Source organism: Coffea arabica, chromosome 11e (genome assembly GCF_036785885.1).
Source record: "Coffea arabica cultivar ET-39 chromosome 11e, Coffea Arabica ET-39 HiFi, whole genome shotgun sequence".
In the NCBI taxonomy this organism is placed as follows: Eukaryota; Viridiplantae; Streptophyta; class Magnoliopsida; order Gentianales; family Rubiaceae; genus Coffea; species Coffea arabica.
The window spans coordinates 46,251,557-46,272,963 of NC_092331.1; the positions used below are offsets into that span (position 1 = coordinate 46,251,557).

General features: G+C 39.2%; 17 non-coding genes across 17 annotated transcripts; all 17 read right to left on the minus strand.

The window, feature by feature from the left end:
- Positions 1–725: 725 nt before the first annotated feature.
- Positions 726–844, minus strand: LOC140030405 (5S ribosomal RNA). Its single transcript, XR_011834319.1, has one exon. It is a non-coding gene; the product is annotated as a 5S ribosomal RNA (ribosomal RNA).
- Positions 845–1,966: 1,122 nt separating this feature from the next.
- LOC140030406 (5S ribosomal RNA) lies at positions 1,967–2,085 on the minus strand. The gene has a single exon (XR_011834320.1). It is a non-coding gene; the product is annotated as a 5S ribosomal RNA (ribosomal RNA).
- Positions 2,086–3,207: 1,122 nt separating this feature from the next.
- On the minus strand, positions 3,208–3,326 carry LOC140029586 (5S ribosomal RNA). The gene has a single exon (XR_011833492.1). It is a non-coding gene; the product is annotated as a 5S ribosomal RNA (ribosomal RNA).
- Positions 3,327–4,448: 1,122 nt separating this feature from the next.
- Positions 4,449–4,567, minus strand: LOC140031053 (5S ribosomal RNA). Its single transcript, XR_011834974.1, has one exon. It is a non-coding gene; the product is annotated as a 5S ribosomal RNA (ribosomal RNA).
- Positions 4,568–5,689: 1,122 nt separating this feature from the next.
- LOC140031054 (5S ribosomal RNA) lies at positions 5,690–5,808 on the minus strand. The gene has a single exon (XR_011834975.1). It is a non-coding gene; the product is annotated as a 5S ribosomal RNA (ribosomal RNA).
- Positions 5,809–6,930: 1,122 nt separating this feature from the next.
- Positions 6,931–7,049, minus strand: LOC140031056 (5S ribosomal RNA). The gene has a single exon (XR_011834977.1). It is a non-coding gene; the product is annotated as a 5S ribosomal RNA (ribosomal RNA).
- A 1,122-nt stretch (positions 7,050–8,171) lies between these two features.
- LOC140030407 (5S ribosomal RNA) lies at positions 8,172–8,290 on the minus strand. The gene has a single exon (XR_011834321.1). It is a non-coding gene; the product is annotated as a 5S ribosomal RNA (ribosomal RNA).
- Positions 8,291–9,412: 1,122 nt separating this feature from the next.
- Positions 9,413–9,531, minus strand: LOC140030408 (5S ribosomal RNA). Its single transcript, XR_011834322.1, has one exon. It is a non-coding gene; the product is annotated as a 5S ribosomal RNA (ribosomal RNA).
- Positions 9,532–10,653: 1,122 nt separating this feature from the next.
- Positions 10,654–10,772, minus strand: LOC140031594 (5S ribosomal RNA). Its single transcript, XR_011835515.1, has one exon. It is a non-coding gene; the product is annotated as a 5S ribosomal RNA (ribosomal RNA).
- A 1,122-nt stretch (positions 10,773–11,894) lies between these two features.
- Positions 11,895–12,013, minus strand: LOC140029587 (5S ribosomal RNA). The gene has a single exon (XR_011833493.1). It is a non-coding gene; the product is annotated as a 5S ribosomal RNA (ribosomal RNA).
- Positions 12,014–13,135: 1,122 nt separating this feature from the next.
- On the minus strand, positions 13,136–13,254 carry LOC140031057 (5S ribosomal RNA). The gene has a single exon (XR_011834978.1). It is a non-coding gene; the product is annotated as a 5S ribosomal RNA (ribosomal RNA).
- Positions 13,255–14,376: 1,122 nt separating this feature from the next.
- LOC140031058 (5S ribosomal RNA) lies at positions 14,377–14,495 on the minus strand. Its single transcript, XR_011834979.1, has one exon. It is a non-coding gene; the product is annotated as a 5S ribosomal RNA (ribosomal RNA).
- Positions 14,496–15,617: 1,122 nt separating this feature from the next.
- Positions 15,618–15,736, minus strand: LOC140031059 (5S ribosomal RNA). Its single transcript, XR_011834980.1, has one exon. It is a non-coding gene; the product is annotated as a 5S ribosomal RNA (ribosomal RNA).
- A 1,122-nt stretch (positions 15,737–16,858) lies between these two features.
- On the minus strand, positions 16,859–16,977 carry LOC140030409 (5S ribosomal RNA). The gene has a single exon (XR_011834323.1). It is a non-coding gene; the product is annotated as a 5S ribosomal RNA (ribosomal RNA).
- A 1,122-nt stretch (positions 16,978–18,099) lies between these two features.
- LOC140030410 (5S ribosomal RNA) lies at positions 18,100–18,218 on the minus strand. The gene has a single exon (XR_011834324.1). It is a non-coding gene; the product is annotated as a 5S ribosomal RNA (ribosomal RNA).
- A 1,122-nt stretch (positions 18,219–19,340) lies between these two features.
- On the minus strand, positions 19,341–19,459 carry LOC140031595 (5S ribosomal RNA). The gene has a single exon (XR_011835516.1). It is a non-coding gene; the product is annotated as a 5S ribosomal RNA (ribosomal RNA).
- A 1,122-nt stretch (positions 19,460–20,581) lies between these two features.
- On the minus strand, positions 20,582–20,700 carry LOC140029588 (5S ribosomal RNA). Its single transcript, XR_011833494.1, has one exon. It is a non-coding gene; the product is annotated as a 5S ribosomal RNA (ribosomal RNA).
- Between the last annotated feature and the right edge of the window lie 707 nt (positions 20,701–21,407).

Sequence of the window (21,407 nt, forward strand, 5' to 3'; positions counted from 1 at the left end):
CTTAATTTTAATTTATTAATTTATCACTGTAATTTCTAATAAAATCAATTTCTCACAAAACTAATTACATAATCAAGTAATAAAAATTTAAATAAATGATTCCAAATCAAATCTAAAATAAATTAAACACCGTAAAAGTGTTTTATCCCAAGCAAAATATAAAATAAATTAAAACAATACAAAAGTGAAAAATAATATAATATATTATTTGTCCAAGTATAATAATTTCAACTTCACACAAATTAAATAAATTCGTTTAGGATTAAGTAATTAATGCCTTTGAAAAAAAGAATAACTTAGTTTAGTTAGATAAAATTATTTTTATGTTTATTAAATTATTTTTAATTCGTAAACGGGTCATATCGGGTCATATCAGGTCACCACGGGTTGACCCGAAATCGACCGGTTTTCTTTTCGGGTTCATCGGGTCCAACCCGATTCTGACCCGAATTCCCGAAACCTCAACCCAAACCCATTAATTTCGTGTTAGGTTCGTGTCGTGTCGAAAATTGCCACCCCTAGTTGCGGTGATACATTTGCGCCGACAAATTTGAGCGACGATCCGGGCTTTGATCGAGCCGTACCGTTCCTGATTTGTCTCGCGCCTTCAGATCCTCCTTCACGCTTCGACAAGAAGCAAAATATTAAGCAATCGTTCCGACGGAGATAAATTACTACAGGATAAAGAACGAATAGGAAATTTGGATTTCGAAACAAAAAAGAGAGGGGTGCAACACGAGGACTTCCCAGGGGGTCACCCATCCTAGTACTACTCTCGCCCAAGCACGCTTAACTTCGGAGTTCTGATGGGATCCGGCGCATTAGTGCTGGTATGATCGCACCCGCCATGTTCCTTTCGCGTTATTCTTTTAAACTACCCCGTCCTGCGAAGCAGTGTGGCTTTTCTAGACCGAAATTCATTTTAAGCGTCAATTCAAGCATTTTCCTCTTATCCTTTTATTTATTTACTTTATATTTTTTTTTGTTATTGATTTGCACCCTGTTTTTTTCCCTCATCCCGCAACTCTAAATTATCATGAAATCAATCCTTCACGCTTGCAGTCAGGGGTGGCAATTCGGGTCCAAATCAGGTTGGCGGGTCGGGTTCGGGTCAACAGACCCGCCAGAAAATCTGTTGACCCGAACCCCGACCCGCCAACCCGTGACGGGTCAGGTATGCTGACCCGAACCCGAAAATTTCAGGTTTACGGGGCGGCGGGTCGACCCGAAATGACCCGAAACTTAATTTTAATTTATTAATTTATCACTGTAATTTCTAATAAAATCAATTTCTCACAAAACTAATTACATAATCAAGTAATAAAAATTTAAATAAATGATTCCAAATCAAATCTAAAATAAATTAAACACCGTAAAAGTGTTTTATCCCAAGCAAAATATAAAATAAATTAAAACAATACAAAAGTGAAAAATAATATAATATATTATTTGTCCAAGTATAATAATTTCAACTTCACTCAAATTAAATAAATTCGTTTAGGATTAAGTAATTAATGCCTTTGAAAAAAAGAATAACTTAGTTTAGTTAGATAAAATTATTTTTATGTTTATTAAATTATTTTTAATTCGTAAACGGGTCATATCGGGTCATATCAGGTCACCACGGGTTGACCCGAAATCGACCGGTTTTCTTTTCGGGTTCATCGGGTCCAACCCGATTCTGACCCGAATTCCCGAAACCTCAACCCAAACCCATTAATTTCGTGTTAGGTTCGTGTCGTGTCGAAAATTGCCACCCCTAGTTGCGGTGATACATTTGCGCCGACAAATTTGAGCGACGATCCGGGCTTTGATCGAGCCGTACCGTTCCTGATTTGTCTCGCGCCTTCAGATCCTCCTTCACGCTTCGACAAGAAGCAAAATATTAAGCAATCGTTCCGACGGAGCTAAATTACTACAGGATAAAGAACGAATAGGAAATTTGGATTTCGAAACAAAAAAGAGAGGGGTGCAACACGAGGACTTCCCAGGGGGTCACCCATCCTAGTACTACTCTCGCCCAAGCACGCTTAACTTCGGAGTTCTGATGGGATCCGGCGCATTAGTGCTGGTATGATCGCACCCGCCATGTTCCTTTCGCGTTATTCTTTTAAACTACCCCGTCCTGCGAAGCAGTGTGGCTTTTCTAGACCGAAATTCATTTTAAGCGTCAATTCAAGCATTTTCCTCTTATCCTTTTATTTATTTACTTTATATTTTTTTTTGTTATTGATTTGCACCCTGTTTTTTTCCCTCATCCCGCAACTCTAAATTATCATGAAATCAATCCTTCACGCTTGCAGTCAGGGGTGGCAATTCGGGTCCAAATCAGGTTGGCGGGTCGGGTTCGGGTCAACAGACCCGCCAGAAAATCTGTTGACCCGAACCCCGACCCGCCAACCCGTGACGGGTCAGGTATGCTGACCCGAACCCGAAAATTTCAGGTTTACGGGGCGGCGGGTCGACCCGAAATGACCCGAAACTTAATTTTAATTTATTAATTTATCACTGTAATTTCTAATAAAATCAATTTCTCACAAAACTAATTACATAATCAAGTAATAAAAATTTAAATAAATGATTCCAAATCAAATCTAAAATAAATTAAACACCGTAAAAGTGTTTTATCCCAAGCAAAATATAAAATAAATTAAAACAATACAAAAGTGAAAAATAATATAATATATTATTTGTCCAAGTATAATAATTTCAACTTCACTCAAATTAAATAAATTCGTTTAGGATTAAGTAATTAATGCCTTTGAAAAAAAGAATAACTTAGTTTAGTTAGATAAAATTATTTTTATGTTTATTAAATTATTTTTAATTCGTAAACGGGTCATATCGGGTCATATCAGGTCACCACGGGTTGACCCGAAATCGACCGGTTTTGTTTTCGGGTTCATCGGGTCCAACCCGATTCTGACCCGAATTCCCGAAACCTCAACCCAAACCCATTAATTTCGTGTTAGGTTCGTGTCGTGTCGAAAATTGCCACCCCTAGTTGCGGTGATACATTTGCGCCGACAAATTTGAGCGACGATCCGGGCTTTGATCGAGCCGTACCGTTCCTGATTTGTCTCGCGCCTTCAGATCCTCCTTCACGCTTCGACAAGAAGCAAAATATTAAGCAATCGTTCCGACGGAGCTAAATTACTACAGGATAAAGAACGAATAGGAAATTTGGATTTCGAAACAAAAAAGAGAGGGGTGCAACACGAGGACTTCCCAGGGGGTCACCCATCCTAGTACTACTCTCGCCCAAGCACGCTTAACTTCGGAGTTCTGATGGGATCCGGTGCATTAGTGCTGGTATGATCGCACCCGCCATGTTCCTTTCGCGTTATTCTTTTAAACTACCCCGTCCTGCGAAGCAGTGTGGCTTTTCTAGACCGAAATTCATTTTAAGCGTCAATTCAAGCATTTTCCTCTTATCCTTTTATTTATTTACTTTATATTTTTTTTTGTTATTGATTTGCACCCTGTTTTTTTCCCTCATCCCGCAACTCTAAATTATCATGAAATCAATCCTTCACGCTTGCAGTTAGGGGTGGCAATTCGGGTCCAAATCAGGTTGGCGGGTCGGGTTCGGGTCAACAGACCCGCCAGAAAATCTGTTGACCCGAACCCCGACCCGCCAACCCGTGACGGGTCAGGTATGCTGACCCGAACCCGAAAATTTCAGGTTTACGGGGCGGCGGGTCGACCCGAAATGACCCGAAACTTAATTTTAATTTATTAATTTATCACTGTAATTTCTAATAAAATCAATTTCTCACAAAACTAATTACATAATCAAGTAATAAAAATTTAAATAAATGATTCCAAATCAAATCTAAAATAAATTAAACACCGTAAAAGTGTTTTATCCCAAGCAAAATATAAAATAAATTAAAACAATACAAAAGTGAAAAATAATATAATATATTATTTGTCCAAGTATAATAATTTCAACTTCACACAAATTAAATAAATTCGTTTAGGATTAAGTAATTAATGCCTTTGAAAAAAAGAATAACTTAGTTTAGTGAGATAAAATTATTTTTATGTTTATTAAATTATTTTTAATTCGTAAACGGGTCATATCGGGTCATATCAGGTCACCACGGGTTGACCCGAAATCGACCGGTTTTCTTTTCGGGTTCATCGGGTCCAACCCGATTCTGACCCGAATTCCCGAAACCTCAACCCAAACCCATTAATTTCGTGTTAGGTTCGTGTCGTGTCGAAAATTGCCACCCCTAGTTGCGGTGATACATTTGCGCCGACAAATTTGAGCGACGATCCGGGCTTTGATCGAGCCGTACCGTTCCTGATTTGTCTCGCGCCTTCAAATCCTCCTTCACGCTTCGACAAGAAGCAAAATATTAAGCAATCGTTCCGACGGAGATAAATTACTACAGGATAAAGAACGAATAGGAAATTTAGATTTCGAAACAAAAAAGAGAGGGGTGCAACACGAGGACTTCCCAGGGGGTGACCCATCCTAGTACTACTCTCGCCCAAGCACGCTTAACTTCGGAGTTCTGATGGGATCCGGCGCATTAGTGCTGGTATGATCGCACCCGCCATGTTCCTTTCGCGTTATTCTTTTAAACTACCCCGTCCTGCGAAGCAGTGTGGCTTTTCTAGACCGAAATTCATTTTAAGCGTCAATTCAAGCATTTTCCTCTTATCCTTTTATTTATTTACTTTATATTTTTTTTTGTTATTGATTTGCACCCTGTTTTTTTCCCTCATCCCGCAACTCTAAATTATCATGAAATCAATCCTTCACGCTTGCAGTTAGGGGTGGCAATTCGGGTCCAAATCAGGTTGGCGGGTCGGGTTCGGGTCAACAGACCCGCCAGAAAATCTGTTGACCCGAACCCCGACCCGCCAACCCGTGACGGGTCAGGTATGCTGACCCGAACCCGAAAATTTCAGGTTTACGGGGCGGCGGGTCGACCCGAAATGACCCGAAACTTAATTTTAATTTATTAATTTATCACTGTAATTTCTAATAAAATCAATTTCTCACAAAACTAATTACATAATCAAGTAATAAAAATTTAAATAAATGATTCCAAATCAAATCTAAAATAAATTAAACACCGTAAAAGTGTTTTATCCCAAGCAAAATATAAAATAAATTAAAACAATACAAAAGTGAAAAATAATATAATATATTATTTGTCCAAGTATAATAATTTCAACTTCACACAAATTAAATAAATTCGTTTAGGATTAAGTAATTAATGCCTTTGAAAAAAAGAATAACTTAGTTTAGTGAGATAAAATTATTTTTATGTTTATTAAATTATTTTTAATTCGTAAACGGGTCATATCGGGTCATATCAGGTCACCACGGGTTGACCCGAAATCGACCGGTTTTCTTTTCGGGTTCATCGGGTCCAACCCGATTCTGACCCGAATTCCCGAAACCTCAACCCAAACCCATTAATTTCGTGTTAGGTTCGTGTCGTGTCGAAAATTGCCACCCCTAGTTGCGGTGATACATTTGCGCCGACAAATTTGAGCGACGATCCGGGCTTTGATCGAGCCGTACCGTTCCTGATTTGTCTCGCGCCTTCAAATCCTCCTTCACGCTTCGACAAGAAGCAAAATATTAAGCAATCGTTCCGACGGAGATAAATTACTACAGGATAAAGAACGAATAGGAAATTTGGATTTCGAAACAAAAAAGAGAGGGGTGCAACACGAGGACTTCCCAGGGGGTGACCCATCCTAGTACTACTCTCGCCCAAGCACGCTTAACTTCGGAGTTCTGATGGGATCCGGCGCATTAGTGCTGGTATGATCGCACCCGCCATGTTCCTTTCGCGTTATTCTTTTAAACTACCCCGTCCTGCGAAGCAGTGTGGCTTTTCTAGACCGAAATTCATTTTAAGCGTCAATTCAAGCATTTTCCTCTTATCCTTTTATTTATTTACTTTATATTTTTTTTTGTTATTGATTTGCACCCTGTTTTTTTCCCTCATCCCGCAACTCTAAATTATCATGAAATCAATCCTTCACGCTTGCAGTTAGGGGTGGCAATTCGGGTCCAAATCAGGTTGGCGGGTCGGGTTCGGGTCAACAGACCCGCCAGAAAATCTGTTGACCCGAACCCCGACCCGCCAACCCGTGACGGGTCAGGTATGCTGACCCGAACCCGAAAATTTCAGGTTTACGGGGCGGCGGGTCGACCCGAAATGACCCGAAACTTAATTTTAATTTATTAATTTATCACTGTAATTTCTAATAAAATCAATTTCTCACAAAACTAATTACATAATCAAGTAATAAAAATTTAAATAAATGATTCCAAATCAAATCTAAAATAAATTAAACACCGTAAAAGTGTTTTATCCCAAGCAAAATATAAAATAAATTAAAACAATACAAAAGTGAAAAATAATATAATATATTATTTGTCCAAGTATAATAATTTCAACTTCACACAAATTAAATAAATTCGTTTAGGATTAAGTAATTAATGCCTTTGAAAAAAAGAATAACTTAGTTTAGTGAGATAAAATTATTTTTATGTTTATTAAATTATTTTTAATTCGTAAACGGGTCATATCGGGTCATATCAGGTCACCACGGGTTGACCCGAAATCGACCGGTTTTCTTTTCGGGTTCATCGGGTCCAACCCGATTCTGACCCGAATTCCCGAAACCTCAACCCAAACCCATTAATTTCGTGTTAGGTTCGTGTCGTGTCGAAAATTGCCACCCCTAGTTGCGGTGATACATTTGCGCCGACAAATTTGAGCGACGATCCGGGCTTTGATCGAGCCGTACCGTTCCTGATTTGTCTCGCGCCTTCAAATCCTCCTTCACGCTTCGACAAGAAGCAAAATATTAAGCAATCGTTCCGACGGAGATAAATTACTACAGGATAAAGAACGAATAGGAAATTTGGATTTCGAAACAAAAAAGAGAGGGGTGCAACACGAGGACTTCCCAGGGGGTGACCCATCCTAGTACTACTCTCGCCCAAGCACGCTTAACTTCGGAGTTCTGATGGGATCCGGCGCATTAGTGCTGGTATGATCGCACCCGCCATGTTCCTTTCGCGTTATTCTTTTAAACTACCCCGTCCTGCGAAGCAGTGTGGCTTTTCTAGACCGAAATTCATTTTAAGCGTCAATTCAAGCATTTTCCTCTTATCCTTTTATTTATTTACTTTATATTTTTTTTTGTTATTGATTTGCACCCTGTTTTTTTCCCTCATCCCGCAACTCTAAATTATCATGAAATCAATCCTTCACGCTTGCAGTTAGGGGTGGCAATTCGGGTCCAAATCAGGTTGGCGGGTCGGGTTCGGGTCAACAGACCCGCCAGAAAATCTGTTGACCCGAACCCCGACCCGCCAACCCGTGACGGGTCAGGTATGCTGACCCGAACCCGAAAATTTCAGGTTTACGGGGCGGCGGGTCGACCCGAAATGACCCGAAACTTAATTTTAATTTATTAATTTATCACTGTAATTTCTAATAAAATCAATTTCTCACAAAACTAATTACATAATCAAGTAATAAAAATTTAAATAAATGATTCCAAATCAAATCTAAAATAAATTAAACACCGTAAAAGTGTTTTATCCCAAGCAAAATATAAAATAAATTAAAACAATACAAAAGTGAAAAATAATATAATATATTATTTGTCCAAGTATAATAATTTCAACTTCACTCAAATTAAATAAATTCGTTTAGGATTAAGTAATTAATGCCTTTGAAAAAAAGAATAACTTAGTTTAGTTAGATAAAATTATTTTTATGTTTATTAAATTATTTTTAATTCGTAAACGGGTCATATCGGGTCATATCAGGTCACCACGGGTTGACCCGAAATCGACCGGTTTTCTTTTCGGGTTCATCGGGTCCAACCCGATTCTGACCCGAATTCCCGAAACCTCAACCCAAACCCATTAATTTCGTGTTAGGTTCGTGTCGTGTCGAAAATTGCCACCCCTAGTTGCGGTGATACATTTGCGCCGACAAATTTGAGCGACGATCCGGGCTTTGATCGAGCCGTACCGTTCCTGATTTGTCTCGCGCCTTCAGATCCTCCTTCACGCTTCGACAAGAAGCAAAATATTAAGCAATCGTTCCGACGGAGCTAAATTACTACAGGATAAAGAACGAATAGGAAATTTGGATTTCGAAACAAAAAAGAGAGGGGTGCAACACGAGGACTTCCCAGGGGGTCACCCATCCTAGTACTACTCTCGCCCAAGCACGCTTAACTTCGGAGTTCTGATGGGATCCGGCGCATTAGTGCTGGTATGATCGCACCCGCCATGTTCCTTTCGCGTTATTCTTTTAAACTACCCCGTCCTGCGAAGCAGTGTGGCTTTTCTAGACCGAAATTCATTTTAAGCGTCAATTCAAGCATTTTCCTCTTATCCTTTTATTTATTTACTTTATATTTTTTTTTGTTATTGATTTGCACCCTGTTTTTTTCCCTCATCCCGCAACTCTAAATTATCATGAAATCAATCCTTCACGCTTGCAGTCAGGGGTGGCAATTCGGGTCCAAATCAGGTTGGCGGGTCGGGTTCGGGTCAACAGACCCGCCAGAAAATCTGTTGACCCGAACCCCGACCCGCCAACCCGTGACGGGTCAGGTATGCTGACCCGAACCCGAAAATTTCAGGTTTACGGGGCGGCGGGTCGACCCGAAATGACCCGAAACTTAATTTTAATTTATTAATTTATCACTGTAATTTCTAATAAAATCAATTTCTCACAAAACTAATTACATAATCAAGTAATAAAAATTTAAATAAATGATTCCAAATCAAATCTAAAATAAATTAAACACCGTAAAAGTGTTTTATCCCAAGCAAAATATAAAATAAATTAAAACAATACAAAAGTGAAAAATAATATAATATATTATTTGTCCAAGTATAATAATTTCAACTTCACTCAAATTAAATAAATTCGTTTAGGATTAAGTAATTAATGCCTTTGAAAAAAAGAATAACTTAGTTTAGTTAGATAAAATTATTTTTATGTTTATTAAATTATTTTTAATTCGTAAACGGGTCATATCGGGTCATATCAGGTCACCACGGGTTGACCCGAAATCGACCGGTTTTCTTTTCGGGTTCATCGGGTCCAACCCGATTCTGACCCGAATTCCCGAAACCTCAACCCAAACCCATTAATTTCGTGTTAGGTTCGTGTCGTGTCGAAAATTGCCACCCCTAGTTGCGGTGATACATTTGCGCCGACAAATTTGAGCGACGATCCGGGCTTTGATCGAGCCGTACCGTTCCTGATTTGTCTCGCGCCTTCAGATCCTCCTTCACGCTTCGACAAGAAGCAAAATATTAAGCAATCGTTCCGACGGAGCTAAATTACTACAGGATAAAGAACGAATAGGAAATTTGGATTTCGAAACAAAAAAGAGAGGGGTGCAACACGAGGACTTCCCAGGGGGTCACCCATCCTAGTACTACTCTCGCCCAAGCACGCTTAACTTCGGAGTTCTGATGGGATCCGGCGCATTAGTGCTGGTATGATCGCACCCGCCATGTTCCTTTCGCGTTATTCTTTTAAACTACCCCGTCCTGCGAAGCAGTGTGGCTTTTCTAGACCGAAATTCATTTTAAGCGTCAATTCAAGCATTTTCCTCTTATCCTTTTATTTATTTACTTTATATTTTTTTTTGTTATTGATTTGCACCCTGTTTTTTTCCCTCATCCCGCAACTCTAAATTATCATGAAATCAATCCTTCACGCTTGCAGTTAGGGGTGGCAATTCGGGTCCAAATCAGGTTGGCGGGTCGGGTTCGGGTCAACAGACCCGCCAGAAAATCTGTTGACCCGAACCCCGACCCGCCAACCCGTGACGGGTCAGGTATGCTGACCCGAACCCGAAAATTTCAGGTTTACGGGGCGGCGGGTCGACCCGAAATGACCCGAAACTTAATTTTAATTTATTAATTTATCACTGTAATTTCTAATAAAATCAATTTCTCACAAAACTAATTACATAATCAAGTAATAAAAATTTAAATAAATGATTCCAAATCAAATCTAAAATAAATTAAACACCGTAAAAGTGTTTTATCCCAAGCAAAATATAAAATAAATTAAAACAATACAAAAGTGAAAAATAATATAATATATTATTTGTCCAAGTATAATAATTTCAACTTCACACAAATTAAATAAATTCGTTTAGGATTAAGTAATTAATGCCTTTGAAAAAAAGAATAACTTAGTTTAGTTAGATAAAATTATTTTTATGTTTATTAAATTATTTTTAATTCGTAAACGGGTCATATCGGGTCATATCAGGTCACCACGGGTTGACCCGAAATCGACCGGTTTTCTTTTCGGGTTCATCGGGTCCAACCCGATTCTGACCCGAATTCCCGAAACCTCAACCCAAACCCATTAATTTCGTGTTAGGTTCGTGTCGTGTCGAAAATTGCCACCCCTAGTTGCGGAGATACATTTGCGCCGACAAATTTGAGCGACGATCCGGGCTTTGATCGAGCCGTACCGTTCCTGATTTGTCTCGCGCCTTCAGATCCTCCTTCACGCTTCGACAAGAAGCAAAATATTAAGCAATCGTTCCGACGGAGATAAATTACTACAGGATAAAGAACGAATAGGAAATTTGGATTTCGAAACAAAAAAGAGAGGGGTGCAACACGAGGACTTCCCAGGGGGTCACCCATCCTAGTGCTACTCTCGCCCAAGCACGCTTAACTTCGGAGTTCTGATGGGATCCGGCGCATTAGTGCTGGTATGATCGCACCCGCCATGTTCCTTTCGCGTTATTCTTTTAAACTACCCCGTCCTGCGAAGCAGTGTGGCTTTTCTAGACCGAAATTCATTTTAAGCGTCAATTCAAGCATTTTCCTCTTATCCTTTTATTTATTTACTTTATATTTTTTTTTGTTATTGATTTGCACCCTGTTTTTTTCCCTCATCCCGCAACTCTAAATTATCATGAAATCAATCCTTCACGCTTGCAGTTAGGGGTGGCAATTCGGGTCCAAATCAGGTTGGCGGGTCGGGTTCGGGTCAACAGACCCGCCAGAAAATCTGTTGACCCGAACCCCGACCCGCCAACCCGTGACGGGTCAGGTATGCTGACCCGAACCCGAAAATTTCAGGTTTACGGGGCGGCGGGTCGACCCGAAATGACCCGAAACTTAATTTTAATTTATTAATTTATCACTGTAATTTCTAATAAAATCAATTTCTCACAAAACTAATTACATAATCAAGTAATAAAAATTTAAATAAATGATTCCAAATCAAATCTAAAATAAATTAAACACCGTAAAAGTGTTTTATCCCAAGCAAAATATAAAATAAATTAAAACAATACAAAAGTGAAAAATAATATAATATATTATTTGTCCAAGTATAATAATTTCAACTTCACTCAAATTAAATAAATTCGTTTAGGATTAAGTAATTAATGCCTTTGAAAAAAAGAATAACTTAGTTTAGTTAGATAAAATTATTTTTATGTTTATTAAATTATTTTTAATTCGTAAACGGGTCATATCGGGTCATATCAGGTCACCACGGGTTGACCCGAAATCGACCGGTTTTCTTTTCGGGTTCATCGGGTCCAACCCGATTCTGACCCGAATTCCCGAAACCTCAACCCAAACCCATTAATTTCGTGTTAGGTTCGTGTCGTGTCGAAAATTGCCACCCCTAGTTGCGGTGATACATTTGCGCCGACAAATTTGAGCGACGATCCGGGCTTTGATCGAGCCGTACCGTTCCTGATTTGTCTCGCGCCTTCAGATCCTCCTTCACGCTTCGACAAGAAGCAAAATATTAAGCAATCGTTCCGACGGAGCTAAATTACTACAGGATAAAGAACGAATAGGAAATTTGGATTTCGAAACAAAAAAGAGAGGGGTGCAACACGAGGACTTCCCAGGGGGTCACCCATCCTAGTACTACTCTCGCCCAAGCACGCTTAACTTCGGAGTTCTGATGGGATCCGGTGCATTAGTGCTGGTATGATCGCACCCGCCATGTTCCTTTCGCGTTATTCTTTTAAACTACCCCGTCCTGCGAAGCAGTGTGGCTTTTCTAGACCGAAATTCATTTTAAGCGTCAATTCAAGCATTTTCCTCTTATCCTTTTATTTATTTACTTTATATTTTTTTTTGTTATTGATTTGCACCCTGTTTTTTTCCCTCATCCCGCAACTCTAAATTATCATGAAATCAATCCTTCACGCTTGCAGTTAGGGGTGGCAATTCGGGTCCAAATCAGGTTGGCGGGTCGGGTTCGGGTCAACAGACCCGCCAGAAAATCTGTTGACCCGAACCCCGACCCGCCAACCCGTGACGGGTCAGGTATGCTGACCCGAACCCGAAAATTTCAGGTTTACGGGGCGGCGGGTCGACCCGAAATGACCCGAAACTTAATTTTAATTTATTAATTTATCACTGTAATTTCTAATAAAATCAATTTCTCACAAAACTAATTACATAATCAAGTAATAAAAATTTAAATAAATGATTCCAAATCAAATCTAAAATAAATTAAACACCGTAAAAGTGTTTTATCCCAAGCAAAATATAAAATAAATTAAAACAATACAAAAGTGAAAAATAATATAATATATTATTTGTCCAAGTATAATAATTTCAACTTCACACAAATTAAATAAATTCGTTTAGGATTAAGTAATTAATGCCTTTGAAAAAAAGAATAACTTAGTTTAGTGAGATAAAATTATTTTTATGTTTATTAAATTATTTTTAATTCGTAAACGGGTCATATCGGGTCATATCAGGTCACCACGGGTTGACCCGAAATCGACCGGTTTTCTTTTCGGGTTCATCGGGTCCAACCCGATTCTGACCCGAATTCCCGAAACCTCAACCCAAACCCATTAATTTCGTGTTAGGTTCGTGTCGTGTCGAAAATTGCCACCCCTAGTTGCGGTGATACATTTGCGCCGACAAATTTGAGCGACGATCCGGGCTTTGATCGAGCCGTACCGTTCCTGATTTGTCTCGCGCCTTCAAATCCTCCTTCACGCTTCGACAAGAAGCAAAATATTAAGCAATCGTTCCGACGGAGATAAATTACTACAGGATAAAGAACGAATAGGAAATTTAGATTTCGAAACAAAAAAGAGAGGGGTGCAACACGAGGACTTCCCAGGGGGTGACCCATCCTAGTACTACTCTCGCCCAAGCACGCTTAACTTCGGAGTTCTGATGGGATCCGGCGCATTAGTGCTGGTATGATCGCACCCGCCATGTTCCTTTCGCGTTATTCTTTTAAACTACCCCGTCCTGCGAAGCAGTGTGGCTTTTCTAGACCGAAATTCATTTTAAGCGTCAATTCAAGCATTTTCCTCTTATCCTTTTATTTATTTACTTTATATTTTTTTTTGTTATTGATTTGCACCCTGTTTTTTTCCCTCATCCCGCAACTCTAAATTATCATGAAATCAATCCTTCACGCTTGCAGTTAGGGGTGGCAATTCGGGTCCAAATCAGGTTGGCGGGTCGGGTTCGGGTCAACAGACCCGCCAGAAAATCTGTTGACCCGAACCCCGACCCGCCAACCCGTGACGGGTCAGGTATGCTGACCCGAACCCGAAAATTTCAGGTTTACGGGGCGGCGGGTCGACCCGAAATGACCCGAAACTTAATTTTAATTTATTAATTTATCACTGTAATTTCTAATAAAATCAATTTCTCACAAAACTAATTACATAATCAAGTAATAAAAATTTAAATAAATGATTCCAAATCAAATCTAAAATAAATTAAACACCGTAAAAGTGTTTTATCCCAAGCAAAATATAAAATAAATTAAAACAATACAAAAGTGAAAAATAATATAATATATTATTTGTCCAAGTATAATAATTTCAACTTCACACAAATTAAATAAATTCGTTTAGGATTAAGTAATTAATGCCTTTGAAAAAAAGAATAACTTAGTTTAGTGAGATAAAATTATTTTTATGTTTATTAAATTATTTTTAATTCGTAAACGGGTCATATCGGGTCATATCAGGTCACCACGGGTTGACCCGAAATCGACCGGTTTTCTTTTCGGGTTCATCGGGTCCAACCCGATTCTGACCCGAATTCCCGAAACCTCAACCCAAACCCATTAATTTCGTGTTAGGTTCGTGTCGTGTCGAAAATTGCCACCCCTAGTTGCGGTGATACATTTGCGCCGACAAATTTGAGCGACGATCCGGGCTTTGATCGAGCCGTACCGTTCCTGATTTGTCTCGCGCCTTCAAATCCTCCTTCACGCTTCGACAAGAAGCAAAATATTAAGCAATCGTTCCGACGGAGATAAATTACTACAGGATAAAGAACGAATAGGAAATTTGGATTTCGAAACAAAAAAGAGAGGGGTGCAACACGAGGACTTCCCAGGGGGTGACCCATCCTAGTACTACTCTCGCCCAAGCACGCTTAACTTCGGAGTTCTGATGGGATCCGGCGCATTAGTGCTGGTATGATCGCACCCGCCATGTTCCTTTCGCGTTATTCTTTTAAACTACCCCGTCCTGCGAAGCAGTGTGGCTTTTCTAGACCGAAATTCATTTTAAGCGTCAATTCAAGCATTTTCCTCTTATCCTTTTATTTATTTACTTTATATTTTTTTTTGTTATTGATTTGCACCCTGTTTTTTTCCCTCATCCCGCAACTCTAAATTATCATGAAATCAATCCTTCACGCTTGCAGTTAGGGGTGGCAATTCGGGTCCAAATCAGGTTGGCGGGTCGGGTTCGGGTCAACAGACCCGCCAGAAAATCTGTTGACCCGAACCCCGACCCGCCAACCCGTGACGGGTCAGGTATGCTGACCCGAACCCGAAAATTTCAGGTTTACGGGGCGGCGGGTCGACCCGAAATGACCCGAAACTTAATTTTAATTTATTAATTTATCACTGTAATTTCTAATAAAATCAATTTCTCACAAAACTAATTACATAATCAAGTAATAAAAATTTAAATAAATGATTCCAAATCAAATCTAAAATAAATTAAACACCGTAAAAGTGTTTTATCCCAAGCAAAATATAAAATAAATTAAAACAATACAAAAGTGAAAAATAATATAATATATTATTTGTCCAAGTATAATAATTTCAACTTCACACAAATTAAATAAATTCGTTTAGGATTAAGTAATTAATGCCTTTGAAAAAAAGAATAACTTAGTTTAGTGAGATAAAATTATTTTTATGTTTATTAAATTATTTTTAATTCGTAAACGGGTCATATCGGGTCATATCAGGTCACCACGGGTTGACCCGAAATCGACCGGTTTTCTTTTCGGGTTCATCGGGTCCAACCCGATTCTGACCCGAATTCCCGAAACCTCAACCCAAACCCATTAATTTCGTGTTAGGTTCGTGTCGTGTCGAAAATTGCCACCCCTAGTTGCGGTGATACATTTGCGCCGACAAATTTGAGCGACGATCCGGGCTTTGATCGAGCCGTACCGTTCCTGATTTGTCTCGCGCCTTCAAATCCTCCTTCACGCTTCGACAAGAAGCAAAATATTAAGCAATCGTTCCGACGGAGATAAATTACTACAGGATAAAGAACGAATAGGAAATTTGGATTTCGAAACAAAAAAGAGAGGGGTGCAACACGAGGACTTCCCAGGGGGTGACCCATCCTAGTACTACTCTCGCCCAAGCACGCTTAACTTCGGAGTTCTGATGGGATCCGGCGCATTAGTGCTGGTATGATCGCACCCGCCATGTTCCTTTCGCGTTATTCTTTTAAACTACCCCGTCCTGCGAAGCAGTGTGGCTTTTCTAGACCGAAATTCATTTTAAGCGTCAATTCAAGCATTTTCCTCTTATCCTTTTATTTATTTACTTTATATTTTTTTTTGTTATTGATTTGCACCCTGTTTTTTTCCCTCATCCCGCAACTCTAAATTATCATGAAATCAATCCTTCACGCTTGCAGTTAGGGGTGGCAATTCGGGTCCAAATCAGGTTGGCGGGTCGGGTTCGGGTCAACAGACCCGCCAGAAAATCTGTTGACCCGAACCCCGACCCGCCAACCCGTGACGGGTCAGGTATGCTGACCCGAACCCGAAAATTTCAGGTTTACGGGGCGGCGGGTCGACCCGAAATGACCCGAAACTTAATTTTAATTTATTAATTTATCACTGTAATTTCTAATAAAATCAATTTCTCACAAAACTAATTACATAATCAAGTAATAAAAATTTAAATAAATGATTCCAAATCAAATCTAAAATAAATTAAACACCGTAAAAGTGTTTTATCCCAAGCAAAATATAAAATAAATTAAAACAATACAAAAGTGAAAAATAATATAATATATTATTTGTCCAAGTATAATAATTTCAACTTCACTCAAATTAAATAAATTCGTTTAGGATTAAGTAATTAATGCCTTTGAAAAAAAGAATAACTTAGTTTAGTTAGATAAAATTATTTTTATGTTTATTAAATTATTTTTAATTCGTAAACGGGTCATATCGGGTCATATCAGGTCACCACGGGTTGACCCGAAATCGACCGGTTTTCTTTTCGGGTTCATCGGGTCCAACCCGATTCTGACCCGAATTCCCGAAACCTCAACCCAAACCCATTAATTTCGTGTTAGGTTCGTGTCGTGTCGAAAATTGCCACCCCTAGTTGCGGTGATACATTTGCGCCGACAAATTTGAGCGACGATCCGGGCTTTGATCGAGCCGTACCGTTCCTGATTTGTCTCGCGCCTTCAGATCCTCCTTCACGCTTCGACAAGAAGCAAAATATTAAGCAATCGTTCCGACGGAGCTAAATTACTACAGGATAAAGAACGAATAGGAAATTTGGATTTCGAAACAAAAAAGAGAGGGGTGCAACACGAGGACTTCCCAGGGGGTCACCCATCCTAGTACTACTCTCGCCCAAGCACGCTTAACTTCGGAGTTCTGATGGGATCCGGCGCATTAGTGCTGGTATGATCGCACCCGCCATGTTCCTTTCGCGTTATTCTTTTAAACTACCCCGTCCTGCGAAGCAGTGTGGCTTTTCTAGACCGAAATTCATTTTAAGCGTCAATTCAAGCATTTTCCTCTTATCCTTTTATTTATTTACTTTATATTTTTTTTTGTTATTGATTTGCACCCTGTTTTTTTCCCTCATCCCGCAACTCTAAATTATCATGAAATCAATCCTTCACGCTTGCAGTCAGGGGTGGCAATTCGGGTCCAAATCAGGTTGGCGGGTCGGGTTCGGGTCAACAGACCCGCCAGAAAATCTGTTGACCCGAACCCCGACCCGCCAACCCGTGACGGGTCAGGTATGCTGACCCGAACCCGAAAATTTCAGGTTTACGGGGCGGCGGGTCGACCCGAAATGACCCGAAACTTAATTTTAATTTATTAATTTATCACTGTAATTTCTAATAAAATCAATTTCTCACAAAACTAATTACATAATCAAGTAATAAAAATTTAAATAAATGATTCCAAATCAAATCTAAAATAAATTAAACACCGTAAAAGTGTTTTATCCCAAGCAAAATATAAAATAAATTAAAACAATACAAAAGTGAAAAATAATATAATATATTATTTGTCCAAGTATAATAATTTCAACTTCACTCAAATTAAATAAATTCGTTTAGGATTAAGTAATTAATGCCTTTGAAAAAAAGAATAACTTAGTTTAGTTAGATAAAATTATTTTTATGTTTATTAAATTATTTTTAATTCGTAAACGGGTCATATCGGGTCATATCAGGTCACCACGGGTTGACCCGAAATCGACCGGTTTTCTTTTCGGGTTCATCGGGTCCAACCCGATTCTGACCCGAATTCCCGAAACCTCAACCCAAACCCATTAATTTCGTGTTAGGTTCGTGTCGTGTCGAAAATTGCCACCCCTAGTTGCGGTGATACATTTGCGCCGACAAATTTGAGCGACGATCCGGGCTTTGATCGAGCCGTACCGTTCCTGATTTGTCTCGCGCCTTCAGATCCTCCTTCACGCTTCGACAAGAAGCAAAATATTAAGCAATCGTTCCGACGGAGCTAAATTACTACAGGATAAAGAACGAATAGGAAATTTGGATTTCGAAACAAAAAAGAGAGGGGTGCAACACGAGGACTTCCCAGGGGGTCACCCATCCTAGTACTACTCTCGCCCAAGCACGCTTAACTTCGGAGTTCTGATGGGATCCGGCGCATTAGTGCTGGTATGATCGCACCCGCCATGTTCCTTTCGCGTTATTCTTTTAAACTACCCCGTCCTGCGAAGCAGTGTGGCTTTTCTAGACCGAAATTCATTTTAAGCGTCAATTCAAGCATTTTCCTCTTATCCTTTTATTTATTTACTTTATATTTTTTTTTGTTATTGATTTGCACCCTGTTTTTTTCCCTCATCCCGCAACTCTAAATTATCATGAAATCAATCCTTCACGCTTGCAGTTAGGGGTGGCAATTCGGGTCCAAATCAGGTTGGCGGGTCGGGTTCGGGTCAACAGACCCGCCAGAAAATCTGTTGACCCGAACCCCGACCCGCCAACCCGTGACGGGTCAGGTATGCTGACCCGAACCCGAAAATTTCAGGTTTACGGGGCGGCGGGTCGACCCGAAATGACCCGAAACTTAATTTTAATTTATTAATTTATCACTGTAATTTCTAATAAAATCAATTTCTCACAAAACTAATTACATAATCAAGTAATAAAAATTTAAATAAATGATTCCAAATCAAATCTAAAATAAATTAAACACCGTAAAAGTGTTTTATCCCAAGCAAAATATAAAATAAATTAAAACAATACAAAAGTGAAAAATAATATAATATATTATTTGTCCAAGTATAATAATTTCAACTTCACACAAATTAAATAAATTCGTTTAGGATTAAGTAATTAATGCCTTTGAAAAAAAGAATAACTTAGTTTAGTTAGATAAAATTATTTTTATGTTTATTAAATTATTTTTAATTCGTAAACGGGTCATATCGGGTCATATCAGGTCACCACGGGTTGACCCGAAATCGACCGGTTTTCTTTTCGGGTTCATCGGGTCCAACCCGATTCTGACCCGAATTCCCGAAACCTCAACCCAAACCCATTAATTTCGTGTTAGGTTCGTGTCGTGTCGAAAATTGCCACCCCTAGTTGCGGAGATACATTTGCGCCGACAAATTTGAGCGACGATCCGGGCTTTGATCGAGCCGTACCGTTCCTGATTTGTCTCGCGCCTTCAGATCCTCCTTCACGCTTCGACAAGAAGCAAAATATTAAGCAATCGTTCCGACGGAGATAAATTACTACAGGATAAAGAACGAATAGGAAATTTGGATTTCGAAACAAAAAAGAGAGGGGTGCAACACGAGGACTTCCCAGGGGGTCACCCATCCTAGTGCTACTCTCGCCCAAGCACGCTTAACTTCGGAGTTCTGATGGGATCCGGCGCATTAGTGCTGGTATGATCGCACCCGCCATGTTCCTTTCGCGTTATTCTTTTAAACTACCCCGTCCTGCGAAGCAGTGTGGCTTTTCTAGACCGAAATTCATTTTAAGCGTCAATTCAAGCATTTTCCTCTTATCCTTTTATTTATTTACTTTATATTTTTTTTTGTTATTGATTTGCACCCTGTTTTTTTCCCTCATCCCGCAACTCTAAATTATCATGAAATCAATCCTTCACGCTTGCAGTTAGGGGTGGCAATTCGGGTCCAAATCAGGTTGGCGGGTCGGGTTCGGGTCAACAGACCCGCCAGAAAATCTGTTGACCCGAACCCCGACCCGCCAACCCGTGACGGGTCAGGTATGCTGACCCGAACCCGAAAATTTCAGGTTTACGGGGCGGCGGGTCGACCCGAAATGACCCGAAACTTAATTTTAATTTATTAATTTATCACTGTAATTTCTAATAAAATCAATTTCTCACAAAACTAATTACATAATCAAGTAATAAAAATTTAAATAAATGATTCCAAATCAAATCTAAAATAAATTAAACACCGTAAAAGTGTTTTATCCCAAGCAAAATATAAAATAAATTAAAACAATACAAAAGTGAAAAATAATATAATATATTATTTGTCCAAGTATAATAATTTCAACTTCACTCAAATTAAATAAATTCGTTTAGGATTAAGTAATTAATGCCTTTGAAAAAAAGAATAACTTAGTTTAGTTAGATAAAATTATTTTTATGTTTATTAAATTATTTTTAATTCGTAAACGGGTCATATCGGGTCATATCAGGTCACCACGGGTTGACCCGAAATCGACCGGTTTTGTTTTCGGGTTCATCGGGTCCAACCCGATTCTGACCCGAATTCCCGAAACCTCAACCCAAACCCATTAATTTCGTGTTAGGTTCGTGTCGTGTCGAAAATTGCCACCCCTAGTTGCGGTGATACATTTGCGCCGACAAATTTGAGCGACGATCCGGGCTTTGATCGAGCCGTACCGTTCCTGATTTGTCTCGCGCCTTCAGATCCTCCTTCACGCTTCGACAAGAAGCAAAATATTAAGCAATCGTTCCGACGGAGCTAAATTACTACAGGATAAAGAACGAATAGGAAATTTGGATTTCGAAACAAAAAAGAGAGGGGTGCAACACGAGGACTTCCCAGGGGGTCACCCATCCTAGTACTACTCTCGCCCAAGCACGCTTAACTTCGGAGTTCTGATGGGATCCGGTGCATTAGTGCTGGTATGATCGCACCCGCCATGTTCCTTTCGCGTTATTCTTTTAAACTACCCCGTCCTGCGAAGCAGTGTGGCTTTTCTAGACCGAAATTCATTTTAAGCGTCAATTCAAGCATTTTCCTCTTATCCTTTTATTTATTTACTTTATATTTTTTTTTGTTATTGATTTGCACCCTGTTTTTTTCCCTCATCCCGCAACTCTAAATTATCATGAAATCAATCCTTCACGCTTGCAGTTAGGGGTGGCAATTCGGGTCCAAATCAGGTTGGCGGGTCGGGTTCGGGTCAACAGACCCGCCAGAAAATCTGTTGACCCGAACCCCGACCCGCCAACCCGTGACGGGTCAGGTATGCTGACCCGAACCCGAAAATTTCAGGTTTACGGGGCGGCGGGTCGACCCGAAATGACCCGAAACTTAATTTTAATTTATTAATTTATCACTGTAATTTCTAATAAAATCAATTTCTCACAAAACTAATTACATAATCAAGTAATAAAAATTTAAATAAATGATTCCAAATCAAATCTAAAATAAATTAAACACCGTAAAAGTGTTTTATCCCAAGCAAAATATAAAATAAATTAAAACAATACAAAAGTGAAAAATAATATAATATATTATTTGTCCAAGTATAATAATTTCAACTTCACACAAATTAAATAAATTCGTTTAGGATTAAGTAATTAATGCCTTTGAAAAAAAGAATAACTTAGTTTAGTGAGA